This window comes from Ambystoma mexicanum, chromosome 6p (genome assembly GCF_040938575.1).
Source record: "Ambystoma mexicanum isolate Mex_15411 chromosome 6p, UKY_AmexF1_1, whole genome shotgun sequence".
NCBI lineage: Eukaryota > Metazoa > Chordata > Amphibia > Caudata > Ambystomatidae > Ambystoma > Ambystoma mexicanum.
This window is the reverse complement of record NC_090935.1, coordinates 344,215,995-344,231,394: the sequence shown is the minus strand read 5'-3', so window position 1 is coordinate 344,231,394 and position 15,400 is coordinate 344,215,995. Positions and strand designations below refer to the sequence as shown.

General features: G+C 45.7%; 1 protein-coding gene across 2 annotated transcripts in view; it reads right to left on the bottom strand.

Moving 5' to 3' along the window:
* TTC23L (tetratricopeptide repeat domain 23 like) overlaps window positions 1-15,400 on the bottom strand; it is a 482,150-nt gene that overhangs the window by 307,407 nt on the left and 159,343 nt on the right. The gene's annotated exons all lie outside the window — the stretch shown is intronic.

The window sequence follows — 15,400 nt, the reverse complement described above, 5'->3', positions numbered from 1 at the left end:
ACAAGGTATGGCCCTATAAATTGTGGCTTTAATATACATGGGCTTTGGAGATGTAGGTGCTTGGTAAAAAGCCATATTTGGATTCCCGGCTAAAAGGGTTTCCGTAGGACATCGGTGTGCATCAGCCTCTCTCTTGTAGGAGTGTGTAGCTTGTTGGACATTTTCCTTGACCTCTTTTAGGACCGTCTTCAATCGGGTATGATGAACGGATACTGCAGGAAGCGGGAAGTCTTCGAATGAGTCTAGGTTGGCAGCTTTTGGGTGTAATCACCAGAGGCAAAAAAAGTGGAGAGTATCCCATAGACACATGAAGAGAATTGCTAAATGCAAACTCTGCTGCCCATAGCACTCTTGCCCATTCTTGATCGCTCTGTGTAGAATGGCACCACAAAAACAGTTCCAGGGACTGATTGGTTATTTCAGTTTGGCAATCAGTTGGTGGGTGAGAGGCTGTGGATAGTTATAGGTCCCTTCCTAAGGAGGTACAAAAAGATATCCAGAATCTGGACACCGCACTGTGTGGATGATTGGTAGAGGGTTCTTCCTTTATTCTTCCACGTCGAAGGCCCATCCCCAGATGAGGTGGTCAGCTTTTCCATTTTTAACTCTGGGTCGAAAGGTGATGACAAAATCATATTCCGAAACAATAAGCATCCATCGCATTTGGCGTGCTGGGAGAGCTCTCGCAGATCACAGGAACTGGAGGTTATGGTGGCCGGCAGGATGCTCATGATATGCCTGGACCCAAGTAAGTAATGCCTCAATTTCTTGAAGGCAGCCTTTATTGGCATCCTTTCCAACTACGTGATTGTCTAATTTAATTTGGCTGCAGTGAACTTTTTTTTTACAAAAGCACCATTGTGTGTAGGTGATTGGCTGTGGGTCTCTTTGTGATAGGACCATCCCCACGGCCACGCTAGAGGTATCCACTTCAACTATGCAGCTCATGATTCAACATTGGGGCTGATGCAAATTTCTCCTTTAACCTTTGAAAGGCTTTTTCTGCCTATGTTGACCAACTGAACTTTTTCTCTTTCTTAAGCAGTTCGGTGGTGGGGCTATCCAATGCTCAGAAGTATGTGACAAAATGCCGGCAAAAATTTGCAAATCCCAAGAAACATTTAATTTCTTTCACTGTCATTGGGGTAGTCCATTATTGGAGAGATTCCCCTTCCTTTGTCTCAGGAGGATAGCTCAGCGGCAACATGCTTGCCTTGGAAGCAAGACATCACAGAGCAACACAGGTTCGATCCCCGGGTCTGCGCTTAGAAACCTCTGGGTATTAAGTGCGTTATAAATAACCTATCATATCCATGGTAACGCCCTTGTGAGTTAGGATAAAGACCAGGAATTTCACTTGTTGGACATGGAAACTACACTTCTCCAATTTGGCAAAAAGTCTGTATTTAAGGAGCTGGGTCGATACTGCTCTCACATGGTATACATGTTCTTTTGTTCTGCTTTGGGAAAAAAAACAGAATATCATCAATATAGACGATGGTGCATACGTCCAATAGCTCGCGCAGGATCTCATGGAACAAATATTGCACCATCACGGCTGCATTGCACAGCCAGAAAGACATCATCTGGTATTCATTGAGTCCGTACTTGGTCCAGAAAGGTTGTCGTCCGTCTGTCACCAGCCTTCCCTATTACCAGGTGATACGCTCCACGATGATCCAACTTGTTATAGATCGTAGCTTTCTTTACATGATCGAGGATAATCGATATCAGGGGAAAGGGGTACCTGTTCTTGATTGTTATTTTATTCAGCACAGGATAATCTATGCAAAGAAAAATGGCGAGGCCACAGGATAGCTGGATGGCCGAATAAACCCATTTGCAAGGCATTCCTATAGATACTCCCTCACATGCTCATCTTCTGGTTCCGTGAGTGCGTATACACAACTGCAGGGCACCTGTGTGCCTGGTACAAGATCTACGTGGCAGTCGTTTGGCCGGTGGGGGAATAAAGTATTTGCCATTACTTTGATGAAGACACATTCCTGAAATCTTGGAGAGAGACCATCAATGGATCCTAATTCTGGATTGTATGTAGCACTGTAGGCTAACAAGCAATTTTTCTGTGAATGACTCATGGATAACAGTCCTGCAAACAGCTTGATGAGGTTAACAATAGGGTGCAATGCCTCCATGAAAGTGTGGTGTAATGCCTGCCTAACCATGAATCGTGGTACATGAATCAGATCGAAGACCACAGTTTCCATGGGCCCATCTAAACATTGCAACCACAATGGCTCTGTGCAGTATCTAACCGGTCCGAATGTCAGCCGGTGCTGCCCACGGAACAAACTTCTTGTGGTCTCTCCTTAGAAACGCTTGGTACACCAAGGTTAGTGGCGTAAATCTGTTCCATATAGTTACCAGTGGATCGACAATCAATATACCCAACTGCAGCCTGGGTTCACCCAGTGGAAGATGCAAGAATTGCCTGTAAAGTTAAGTCTTTATAGTCTTTTTGTCTTTCAAGAGGAGACGCGGACTGCCCATGAAGTGGCGTGTTCATCTCAGGAACTGCCAGGCCTTTCAGGTTTCTGTAGGTGGAGGCATTGACACATCATCAGTAGCCCTCAGTGTCTTTCTGAATCATTTGGGCCGAGCTGGGCATTCTCTGATCGAATTTCCTGGACGACCACAGTACACAGAAAATTGCTGGGTGCACCTCTTTTCAACTTATTCCTTGGTCAATGGCCCTCCTACCGATCCTATGTGTATTGGTTCAGGCCCATTCTTACTTGATCTAGTAACCAGTGGTGTCATTTGGGGAGGGAGACAAATATGACAGTTTTCACCTCTGATCACCCTTTTGCTCCTGGAGATGATGCACACGTACTACCAAGTCCACGTACACAGCACTTTTGGTGGGTTTACTACTTGTGTCAGAACATCCTTAAGTTCGGGTCTTAGGCCCCGGTAAAATGTACATTTCTCTTCAAGCCACCTGTTTCTACTATTAGACACTTGAAGGTGGTGCTGTATGTAAGGAGGTCTTGAGTTTCCTGTTTTAGCCCTAACAATTCATTATCCAAGGCTTCAGCATAAGTCTTTGGGGAAAACAGTTTTTTGAACTCTTATTTAAACCGCTGATCGTTCTGCAATACTGGGTCCCGTCTCTTGCCTAAGGTACAGAACATGATGCAGCATTTCCTCCTAGATAGGAAAGCAGGAAATCCACTTTGGCGGAATATTTTGGGAAGGTGTTGGGCTTACACATGAAGTGCAATTAGCATTGGTTCTCGAAAGTGCCATTGTATAGGGAATCCCCATAAAACCCCTCAGTCGGTGCCAAAGGAAATGGTGTGCGAGTGACTATGAATAAGGGTGTGGGGGCAGGGCATGTTGCACCTGAACTACGTCCTGAGCATCAAAAATCTGAGAGTTCATCGTGCCTGTAAGACATCCAATCTTGCTGCTATCGTGTTTGTGGCATCCCTATCTACCATTATATCCTGGCATTAAGCATTTGTTTTCGCTTCAGTGGCCTGTAAATCTGTATGCAGATCCTGTAAGAGGTCTGCTAACCCTTGTCCTACAGAATGATGCATGGTGTCCAGGGAAGCCGCGTTTCATGGGCGAGTCGTTCTGTAAAGGCCTACCTGTTCCTATGGTGTCCAGGGACGTTACAAGCACAAAGTCCAATCCCCTACTCATCTGTGCCATCATCCACCCACTGATTAGAAACAGAGGGAAAGAGTGCACCACAGAGAAAATGGGTTTATTATTTTGTGTAGGGTTCTTTTCCCTAAAGGGTTAGCATGTAGGGGCCCACATATTTTCAATAGTGTCTCTGTGAATAACCAAAATGGTAATTAGGGTGTAGTTTCCATGCCACCTTCCCACCCAGTGGTTACCTAGCACTAGGACCAGTATCAGGGGGGCCCATCAGGGTTTCATCCGTCGCTTCCACAATTTATAGTTCTTAGGCCATTATTGACAAAATCTCTAACAAGTCTCTTCTTTTCTTTTGTAACGAGGCCGTAGCAGTGAAGGAAGATGCTTGCAGGGGTCCAGGTAAGCATTTGTAGAAATAAGCATTAATAGTCTGAAGCTTTGTGAAATAACACTAACCAACATTTTTTACCTCTTGCAACCAAGGAGCAGCGGTGTAAGGGAGGCTCTTCGCCAGTTGTTTTACCTAGTGTCACACCAGAAGGATGAGACGTAAGTGTATGTACCCAGAGATCCATATGCACACTAAGACCAACGGAGCCACAGCGTCGAGAAACATTTTTTATTCTCCCTTTCCACTTTCTGTCGCAGGCTCTAGCAGATCCTCCTCTTCCTCCCTTGTCCCCCCGTGTCGTCACTCGTCGTCTTCCCTTAAAGTCGTTCTAAAGGTGGCTCCCTGCAATTGCAGATACAACATCCAGGTAAGCAAACATTTCTCTTTACTCAATTTGTACTTTATTGCTCCTGTGTACTCAGTCTCTTGCCTTTGTTGTTTCTATTCTGTAATTTTGTCTTCTTTATCCTCGAGTTCTAGACTCTCCTCAAGCTCTAGCCTCTTATCTTGTATCTTTTTACTTCTTGATACTTCCTTCTTCCTGGTATGACAGGAAAGCGCTGTCAGACACGGATCTTGGACTCTGTCAGTACTTAGTTTGGTCATCCTTGGGCTATGTGGAAAAGCAGTGGGTATTTCAGTGGTGATGCTGGTGGATGCATCATCCCATTCACATAGGTGGATGTCTCTGGCCCCCCATAAACCAAGTGGGGCAAAGCATCCAAGTTGAAATAGGAAGACAGAGAGGTGGGAGAAGGTGATGGCTGGACCCCTGTGTTGTTGGTGGTGATGACATGGAACTGCTGGTTATGGAAGCAGTATCTCCCTAGACTGCATGAGCCCCTGAAATGTAACAAACAATCTATCCTCTGAAGAAGCCTGCTGTGGAGGAGGGTGACCCCAGGAAGCCTGCCACAATGGGACCCACACCAGTGTCCAGCCCCCTTGTCAGCCATAGGTTGGAAAATGCAAGTGGCGAAAAGTAGGGTGGGAGTTCAATGTGGGATGACATTCTGGTAGATGCCGACCACTGCACCTTTGGAGCGAAAAAGGGTTGAAACACTGATTAGATGTAGGCAAAGCCTCCCTCATGAGGTCCTCCTCCCTCATAACTCAAAGGCTTGCGGGCCCTGGAGCTTCCTGAATCGCAGTTGTTGTGCTTAACATAACTTTACCTGATGTGACCCCGTTTACTTTAAATTCTAACACGCTCCAGGTACCCGAGGGCTTACGGACGCACACATAACGAGGCACAAACAAACAACAAAGAATGCATTCCAGCTACCGATCCTTCTAAGTTCAATGAGTGTTTTCTCCAGCTTGGGAGGAGTCTGAGGATTAGCCCCTTTATTTTTAGCCCTTTAGGAGGGATTCTCAAGCACTAGCATGGTTTTTGTCCTGATTTAGTACTTGAATGGAGAACTTCCGGGTTGCCCCCAGAATTAGCCTCTGAACAGGGAACATCGGAACAATCTCTAGTAGGCAAAGATTCAAAGCAACCACCCCAGGAGGAAGAGACTCCAGAAAAGGAATCCCCTGGCTGAGGTACCTTGTGTTCCTTTGTCTCCAGGAAGTCATGGAGGAGGAGGCTTTGAGAAGAGCTCTTCCCACTTCTGGAGCCAACAAGTGAGGGAATCCACCAACAAAGTGTTGATATACCAGAAGCGGTTCCACCAATGCTCCCAGACCAGGCATTTCAGGCAGAGCAAGTGATTGTCTGCAGTGGGCACCTGCATCTCACAGCACAAGCCCTGCATAAAACCGTCTTTACTCAGCTTAAGTAGGGCTGTTGCAAAGAAAAGGACTGGTGGGGTGAGGCTGGGGATGGTGCCTGTAGACATGTGACTGTGTGTAATTTCTCAGGAATTATCCAATCAAATTTGCGTGATTTTTCCTGCACACATGAACTCCTAATAGTATGGAGGAAGGGGGCGGGTGGCATAGAGTATACTCTGTACTTTGTGGAGAGGGCTGAAAGAATAGATGGGATAGTTCCATGCAGTATAGGGCTTTTCACTGGTTGACCATCGATGCAGAAGATGTAATAAACTGTCAACGTTTGAGGTAATTGTGAAAGAGGGCCCTGACATCGCGATTGTAAGGAAGGGTAAGGCAATCAGGTAAGAACGAAATGAGATGGAAAAGGGGACGATGAGCTGGAGGCTGGGAGTGATATCCAGTGATGAATTGCGGAGAGAACAGGTGGTGATGCAAGAGGAAAGGCTGAGGGTAAAAGAGAGGAAGGAGAATAAGAGCTAAGTGTCACGAGCCAAGGAACTGCTTCTAATTATTTCTTTAAGGAAATAAACTAGCTCAGAATGATATGATCTGGGATGGGGACAGGCTTCCACTACTGTCACTCTGCGGGCATCGTATTATGCATCTGACTAAACAAGTCTATCCATTCCCCAAAATTGTTTTTCATGTTTCTAGGGCACTTTCCGAATCTTTGATGTTAAGAGAAGGATCAAGATGTAGGAAGCATGGAAAAAACATTTACCAGCTTCTTTTTCCTAATCCATACAGTGGCCCCTATGACCGCTAGGAGTTCTAGGACTGTCAGGTTGGTCTAATCATTATTCGGACAGGTGGTTGGGAATGGCTTAGTCAAGTGGCCACCTCTCTGGTTTGCACTGGGAACATATTCTTCTTTACTACTCTTAATGTCACAAACCTTTTAAGTGGCCATCCCTTTGTCTCCATGCCGCTTTGCTAAGTTTCCATTGCATTGTACAATCACAGAAGGGGAAATAAATATGGAGAAATGTTCTTTTTCAGGTCTCTGAGCAATGGTAGAAAGTAAGGCGACTCATGCAAAAAGGGTGGGATGGGTACATCGGAAGGCAGGTGGTGTAATAAAACGCAAGAAGAGGTAGTGCAAGGGGTTCAAATGTGTGGGCCTAAAGGGTGAACCTGGCTGGGGGGTCCTGCAATAGCTGTGGAGGCTGCAGGAAGAGGAAGGGTTCTGGCCGCCGGTATATGCAATGCTGCTCCTCAAGGGCCCATGTGTAGAAGTCAAAGGGAGTTGTATATAGAGGGGTTCCTAGCTGAGCCAGGAAACATCCCTGTTTGGGTTTCAGTGATCTAGGATGACTAACTCCCAAAATGAAACCTTAAGATGAGTGGCTGTGCTAGGCCGCATCTGTTCAAGAGTTCCCATGGACACAGGATCAGCCTGTCTGGCAATAATCTCGATCCCTGTAGTTGGAGGCAGGTGCAGACGATACAGTGAAGGCAAACTGGGTTAGCCTAATAGGAGAGACAAGGGGCCAACTCTAGCGCCTAAGTGAGAGAGAGTGGTACACTCAAAGGGACAACGGCAGGAAGGTTAATGAATGTAGCGGAATGAGAGAAGGGAAAGGAGAGGGGAGAACTGTGGCAGAGTGGGAGGAAAGAAAAAAGAACGCTGAGCAAAAGAAAAGGAAGGGGAACATGGGCACTGTGAAGAGAGGGAGAGAAGGAAGCAGAGTGAAGAAAGAGGAAGGGAGAACGTGGAGTGGAGGAATGAAGAAGAGAAGGAAGGAGTGGGAGGAACCAAGAAGCGAGGCAAGATGAGCAGTGGAAGGGAGGGGGGCTGCAGGCCAGGGGAGGAGAGGGGAAAATGAACCATGAGAGAAGTGAGTAAAAGGAAAATTGAGAGGGAAAACAGTGAAGTAGACAAGGAGAGAAGTGGGATTCAAAACAAAGGAGGACACGAGGACAAGAAAGTGAAGGGACAAGAATGGAGGAAGAGAAAGGAATACAGAGGGATATTGCAAAAAATATAGGAGTGAAACAAGTACAGAGCCATACCCGAAACAAGGAAGATGAGGGATAAAGTTGTGGAGGAAGGACAAGACAAAGCAAAGACGGAGGAAAAATAAAAGCAGGAGCAAAAAGGGAGAAAGAAGTTTGTAGAAGCAAAAGGATGGAGAGCTGGAGTACCAGAAGGACAGCAGAAAGAATAGAAAGGGATGGTGAGGTGAGGGAAAACAAGAGGAGTTGGAGAAACTAAAGTAGAACTCAATGGAAAGAGGAACAAAAAGGACGATAACTTAGAAGATAGGCAAGAGAACGAGGGAAGGAAAGAAACTTTTACAGAAAGGTAGAAGACATCAAACGCACACCCCGTGAAGAAAGGGAAGGTGATGAAACGAGGGGAACCAAAGAAGAACCCTCTGTGGGAGAAAAGATTATTGGAACAGGAGGGAAAAGGAATGAAAACTGAGACCCAGAATGCTCCATGTTCAAAAGACTGAGGAAGAAAGTGACTAGAATATGAAGAGTTTGAAAGGAAAAGCATCCTGGAGAATGAAGAGGGGTCTAAACCTAAAGGAACAATATATAATACAAAGATGACAAGAGGTGAGAGTATCTGGTCCAAATGAGGAAGGAGAGAGAAACGACAGAGGTTCAGACCCACCAGTAGAGGTCTGCAACCTCCAGATTATTTGCTCTACAACTCCCAGCAACCTAAGCCAACATAGTTAATGGTGAGGGATTGTGACAGCTGCATTCCAAAATATCTGCTGGGTTGCAGGCTGCAGGTCCCTGCCCTTAGAGAAAGGAGTATAGCAAACGCTTTGGCCAAGGAAGAGGCAGAGCAAGAGAGGAATGAAGGTGAGGGCAAGGCCTTACACCTACAAGAAGACAAGCTATAATGGCTTTGTCTGCTGTGCATGGACAACAACTTGTGTAGACTGACCAGGTGGATTGGACTAGGTACTAAATAACGAAGGCAGCAAATCAGAGGTGTGAGCAGGCAAACAGCCAGGAGAGACTGTATCATGGTGTGAAAACACTCAAAACCATGAGAAGCTGACAACCATCCTGAAAAAACAAATCATCACACACTAGAGTCTTGTTGTATGTGTCATTTGAAACACTGTGTTACAATTGCCAACACTAAATTCTCCAAAATCAGGTCAATGGCTGCACTAGAGAAAGTCAATAATAAGCCTACCCACGGCCTCCCACGGTGTACATGTCCATTTTGCCACTGATTGCCTCCACATCAGCATCAATTAAGACAAGGAAATGTTTTGCACATGGGACTAGCCAGCAGTCTCATGCAATCACTCCCGTCTCCTACTCTGATCCGGATGATCTTTGACATAGTGATCTCCACAGGGCTGTTACGTTGATACTCAGCATCTCTCGACTTTTATTTTGGGACACATTCTTTTGTCTTCTGAATGTTTACTCAACTTACTGAGAATGCCTGAGGTGGGGTGTTGGGAGGACTTAGAAGTGAGAGGACAATTAGGGGTAGATGCCTGTATCTCTAATGACTGGGCTTCAAACCCTCCTGTTCAATAGATTTGGAGAGTGTAAGCACATATACTTCTTATGTATATCCTCCAACTGCTCTGATTTTGATAATGACCACCCAATTGTAAGAAGAGGGCACTCGAATGGCCCCACCCATCTATATCTATATAAATAAAATGTAAATGTTAGTTTGTTCAAAATCTTAAATCTCTGAAAGTTCTTCACCGATTGCTTTGAAATTTTGACACAACATTGCATCCGAATCGGCGCGTGTTTTCATATACCTACTATACATAGATGTCACACCTGTGACAGGTAAAACATGCTTTTTCTGAAAAACAGCGACATCTGTTGGACGTAAAAGCAACCCACGTTATACTAAACATTTTACTGCAAACCAGCACCATCTGTTGGACATAAAAGCAACACACGCTGGCTCAAATACGTGCCGAGGAAGCAGCAGAGCGACGTGCAGCCAGACTTTAGGATGCACGGTTGCGAGCACAGCGATCGTGTTCTGCAGTTTCAGATCTGCTTCGAACAAAGACGTCAACGGAAACAGCAGATCAGCATCAAACACGACTATGTGCTCAGCTATCACGCGATTACAATCGCCTTGCATTCCGGTACAACCCAGCTGATGATTATAGTTTGAGCCGCCATGTTCTCATCGGCACCATGACTGAAGTGTGTCCTTATTGGAAGGCTGTGAAATTTAATGGAGAAACGAAAGTAATGTGTTGCGCCACCGTGAAAATTAAACTGCCTCAACTTGGAGAACCACCAGAGCCATTAAAAACTACCCACAAGCATTGTGAAATTAAACATATTACAAACGTGCACTCTTTTCTTTCTTTTCCATTTCACTAGACTGAGCCACAGCAACGCGTGGCCGGGGACAGCTAGTAAAAGATAAATGTGTCAGCCAAGTAGCAACATGGTTCCCTCCTCCCTTTCACTACTACAAATACCAGGAATGTCTGGTGTTCAACCTAGCAAGAACACAGCCTACAATGTTCCTAACAACCTTTGTGACCCCCTTCAATTTGGTTTCCGAAGAAAGTACTCCACTGAAATGGCACTTCCCCAGCTGTCTTGCTACTTTCCCTGGCTTCCTGGACATAGTCCTGGAATGTAAGTGCCAGACATCTCATTTGCCACCTCTTGGAATAAAAGCATTGCGCTGGAAAAGCAGTTGTTTAGCAGTGTGCACATTGATTCTGTGTCTCCCATGTTCCTGTATCAGTCATTTTTTCATCTCCATTGGGGTAAGGAGGGGTCTGGAGAGAAAACACCCCTGGCTAGCTCGCGAAGCACTGGAAAAGCAGTTTGGGAGCAGAGAAGACGGATTCTGTGAGTTTGGCTGGGAGTCGGAAATCACTGCAAGACAATTAAGGTAACCACTGTCAGTTGAACACCCTAGCAGCAGTATGAGCAGTTGGGCAAGGAAACTGCATTCATTTGAAAACAATCACTTAGTGCATTATCTGATAAACTGTCTTCTTCTTGCCGCAGCTGAGTGAATGGTTTGACTGCAGCAAGGCATTAGCCCCTCCCTTCAGCTCTGCATCGATGTAAGAGCTAGAGTGTCCCCAAACATTCTTGCAAACCGCTTGTCCTTAACTGCACCCAAGGGAGAGAGACGATGAGGACAGATGAAACCCAGGGGTCAGAATCAATTTTCGACATCAAAGAGTGCAGCCTCTCTCTATTGCTACATTGTTATATATTGCAAAATACTGCACAAAGAGTGGGTGATTAGAAACTGGGTGGGAACTGAGCAATTAACATCACCACTCTGTTCTTCTACTCCTGTGACTATTATCAGTGTTTATAATTGCGGGCCTGTTGCGAGGGAAAGTGAAGGACACTAAAGAGTTACAGGATGGAGTTGGACAAGAGGAAGAAGAGGAAAATGCCTACTCAGCTACCGCACAGCAAAAGTACTCTACCTGATAGATATCAAATTCCGGGACAACGAAGTAGTAATATGCAGCAGAGATCAATACAGCAACAAATCCATATGTCACCTAAAGGGCTCCCAGGTCAAAAAGGAAATGCTCAAGGAAGCAATTCCTGAACTTGTTAAGGGACTAGGGAAACTGAAAGACAGTCATACGCCTACACATCAATGAGCAAGTCAGGCCGGTCCTGCAACATCAAAGACGAGTAGGGTTCCACCTGCAGGAAGCTATATGGTGTCCAGTTAAAGGATGAAATACCAAAGGATCGAATGCCAAAGGGTCGACGCAATTTGACCTAAAACAAAAGGGCCGAATTTTTATTTTTTTTAAATACATATTTTTGGGGGTTTTCGTTTTGTCAAAAAAAGTGGTTTTTACCAAAAAAACAGGGGTTTGGGGGACCCCTTTGGTTTTAGGTCCTTTTGATTCGCCCTTTTGGCATTCGATCCTATGTTTTCGATCCTTTGACTTATAACCAAGCTATATCACGAGAACTGCAACAGATATTGCACAATGAAATTATAGAGGCCGCGGCAGAGGCCACGCAGTAGATCTCGCCCCTAGTCGTGGTGCCCAAGGAAAGAAACACACTTCAGCTCTGTGTCGACATGAGGGTGGCGAACACCACTATTGAAAGAGAACGACACCCAGGCCTGAAAATGTAGGACATGATTGTGAACCTGAACTGTGCCACAACATTTTCAAAACTAGACCTCAACCAGGGGTACCAGCAGCTGGAACAACACCCCAACTGCAAGGGGATAACAATGTTTGCCACTCGTGATGGCCTTTTATCGATACAAGCGGCTGAACTTTGGAATATCTTCGGCCGCAGAGATCTTTCAGTAGACCAATAGACACCTGCTCCTCCCGGTCAAGCTAGCTTCAACTACTCCGACGACATCGTAGTGTACGGCACAACCCGAGAGGTAAGACCAGGCACTCAGGAGCGTGTCCACCATCTTGAAAGAGGCAGGGCAGACCCTGTACTATGAGTAATGCAATATCAGCAAGGACAAATTGAGATTTTATGGCCACATTTTATCAGGAAAAGGGATGCAACCTGACCCGGACAAAGTGTGCGCCATTAATGAACTGCAAGAACCCACTCACGTGGGAAACTCGGATCCTTTCTGGGGATAGCTGGGTACTGTGCCGGATACCTGCAGAGATACGCTGTCACCACCAAGCTGTTGAGACTTGAAGAAAGACGAGTCATTCTGATGGTTCCACGACTGCCAGAAAGCGTTTGACACAATCAAGTCGGAGTTAGCAAGTGCCACACACCTGTCATATTTCAACCCCCTGTGGCACACGGAACTAGTACTCGATGCCGGCCCGGTGGGTCTAGGGGCCATCCTGGCTCAACGGGAGAGACCGGAGACACAATAAGCTGTTTTGTGGCATACGCAAGCAGATCCCTAACCCCAACAGAGAGCGCATACTCCCAGGCGGAGAAAGAGAGCCTGCCGCAGTGTGAGCCTTCAAATACTTCCATCACTTTGTGATCAAGAAGAGGTTCACCCTTGTGACAGATCATCAAGCTCTAGTGTCATTAATTGGGAATCCAAGAACCAAGATGCCACCCAGGATCGAGAGATTAGGCATTCGCCTCCAAGAATCCGATTACACCATCATGCACAAACCTGGGGAGACATCAACCCGGCTGACTATGTCGAGACACCCAGCGACAGAAACTGTGCCGCTGAGGGAAGGTGATACAGAATATCTGTATTATGTGATGGAAAAGGCCCTGCCACCCGCTATCACCAACGAGGACCTGGCCAGAGCAACACAGGCTGACCAGTCCACCAGGTGGACCAAATAACTCTCCACCTCCAACAAATGGAGAGACTACAAAAAACTGTTGCGTCATCAGGAAGGGGTTAACAGACGGGAGATGGAACGCATGGCAAAGATTAGTTCAGAACTGGCAGTTTCGCTGATAAGAGGATGCCACATCGTCATCCCAGGGGGGAGTTGGTGAAGCTAGCACACAAGGGTCAAAAGGGCGTAGAAGCATCAAAGAGCCAATTCCGACAAGATCGGAATGGTTTCCACTCATTGACACAATGGTGGAAGATGTAATAAGGAGCTGCCTACCATGTCAATGTGCAACGAGAAATGACCCGCCACTCCCCATGCAACCGACACAGATACCCGAGAAGGTGTGGCAAGGAGTCGCAATGGAATTTTACTGATGACTTGAACCTGGCAACTACTTACTAGTAATAGTGGACGACTTCTCCAGGTTCCACATCACCAAGCACACCTCATCCACATAGTTTTGCCAAGATGCTGGGGTCATAGATGAGGTATTCAGTGAGTGGGGCATCCCAGACTCAGTCAAGGTGGACAATGGGTCACCCTTCAATGGACAGAGATTTTACAAGTTTGCAAAAAATATGGGGTTCACCCACAAGGAGAGAAAGGAGGAGAGAAAGGGCCCAAGTTTAACCTGGCATGGTTGGTCCAAGAGGAAAGAGGATAGTCACGCCAGAGCATGATCTGTGATGCACAGGGCATCTCGGAGGCGGGTGATCAGGATGTTGTGGTTCACTGTGTCAAAAGCAGATGAGAGGTCAAGGAGAATGAGGACACAGGGAGAGTTAGTGTCAAGGTTAGAGAGCAAATCTTCATGGGTGTTCAGGAAAGCAGTTTCCGTGCCTCTGACTGCTCTGAAGCCACAGTGTTGGTCATGGAGACAACCAACAACTTCAGTGTGGTGGGATAGCTGGGAGATAGCCAATTCCTCAGGAAAGGATTGATAGAGATTGGGCGATAGTTTGCCAGATTGGAAGAGTCACCAGAAGTATTTTTAGAATTTTAGAAGGGGGTGCACAAGGGACTGCTTGAGGGGAGAGGGGAAGACTCCAGTGGCGAAAGAGTGGTTTCAGGGATCGGCCAAGGCTGGAGCGAGAGAGTAAATGTTGACCTTAATGGTTCTGGAGTGCCAGGGTCACACCTGTTAACCAAAAATTGCACTTGCTGAACAACAATAAGATCAAGTCAACGGTCTGGAAGCAAGAATTAGGTTTACTGGACTGTGTGCCCATTGTGGCACTAAGGTTTGTTTTGGCTCTAACCTCTTTCAGCAGTCTATTGGATTGGAGGAACCTTTCGTTTTACATATGGCTTTTGGTGCCTATGAGGGATTGCTTGTATGAAGACTTGGCTAGTATTCTGCACTCTTACTCACATGGTGACGTGATGAACTTCAGAAAAAGATCTGACGGTATCCTAAATAGTCATCAGCTGGAGACCTTATGAGTTATCCGAACAACGTGAAGAAGCTGCTGTTAAGGAATGACTGAATATTAATCATCAATAGGATGAGACAGTATAAACTTGACCACGGTTTATCACCACTCGACAAGCCTCGTGGATCTATTCTGAAATTATGGGCAAAGATTCCCAAATTCCCGCTGGTCCATACAGTTCCTAAGATACAGATTAAATGTACTCCCTACGGGTGATTAGAACTGGGAATAGGGAGCTACAAATTGGTTGTGCTCTGTGTAACAAGAAAGGGGTGTTACAAAATAGAGAACATATTGTGCTGAACTGCCCGGCATTGAGCAGAACTAAAACTGTATGGCTAAGTCACTTTATACATAATTTTGAATTGCTTAATGCCTTTGTTAGAATCTCAAGTGGTGAAGAGAACATGGCCACAAGTGCCATTTTGAAAATCTTGCAGAAGGCTGGAATCACAAAATTGAGGGGGTAATTGACATAGGATATCCTTGCTATAAAGTTCTACAAGAATGAATACATTTATTTCTAGGCCCCTTCTTGATTTTCAACTCGTTTAATTGCCACTAATGTGTTTTCTGTTGCTTAGGCTTCTCCTATGCCACTACTCCCAGCCCAGAAGCAGTTCTACAAGATTCAGTCCTTTGCCTCCTCTTTTTCACAATTTAAAAATCCTTGCTCTGCATAATAATCTGCTAATTTGCCTTCTGCTACCAGATATTCGCTGAGGACAGCCAAATCCTTTTATTCTCATCATTCCTCTCACCCAGTTATCCACTTATAATTCCAAGTATCTTTTCCTAATATATCAGTCAGTCAAAGAACTTTATTTGGAAAATATCCATCAAAGTAAATGCATATAAATAACACCAGAGCACAACAAGGTATAAAAGACAAAAGTGTTAGT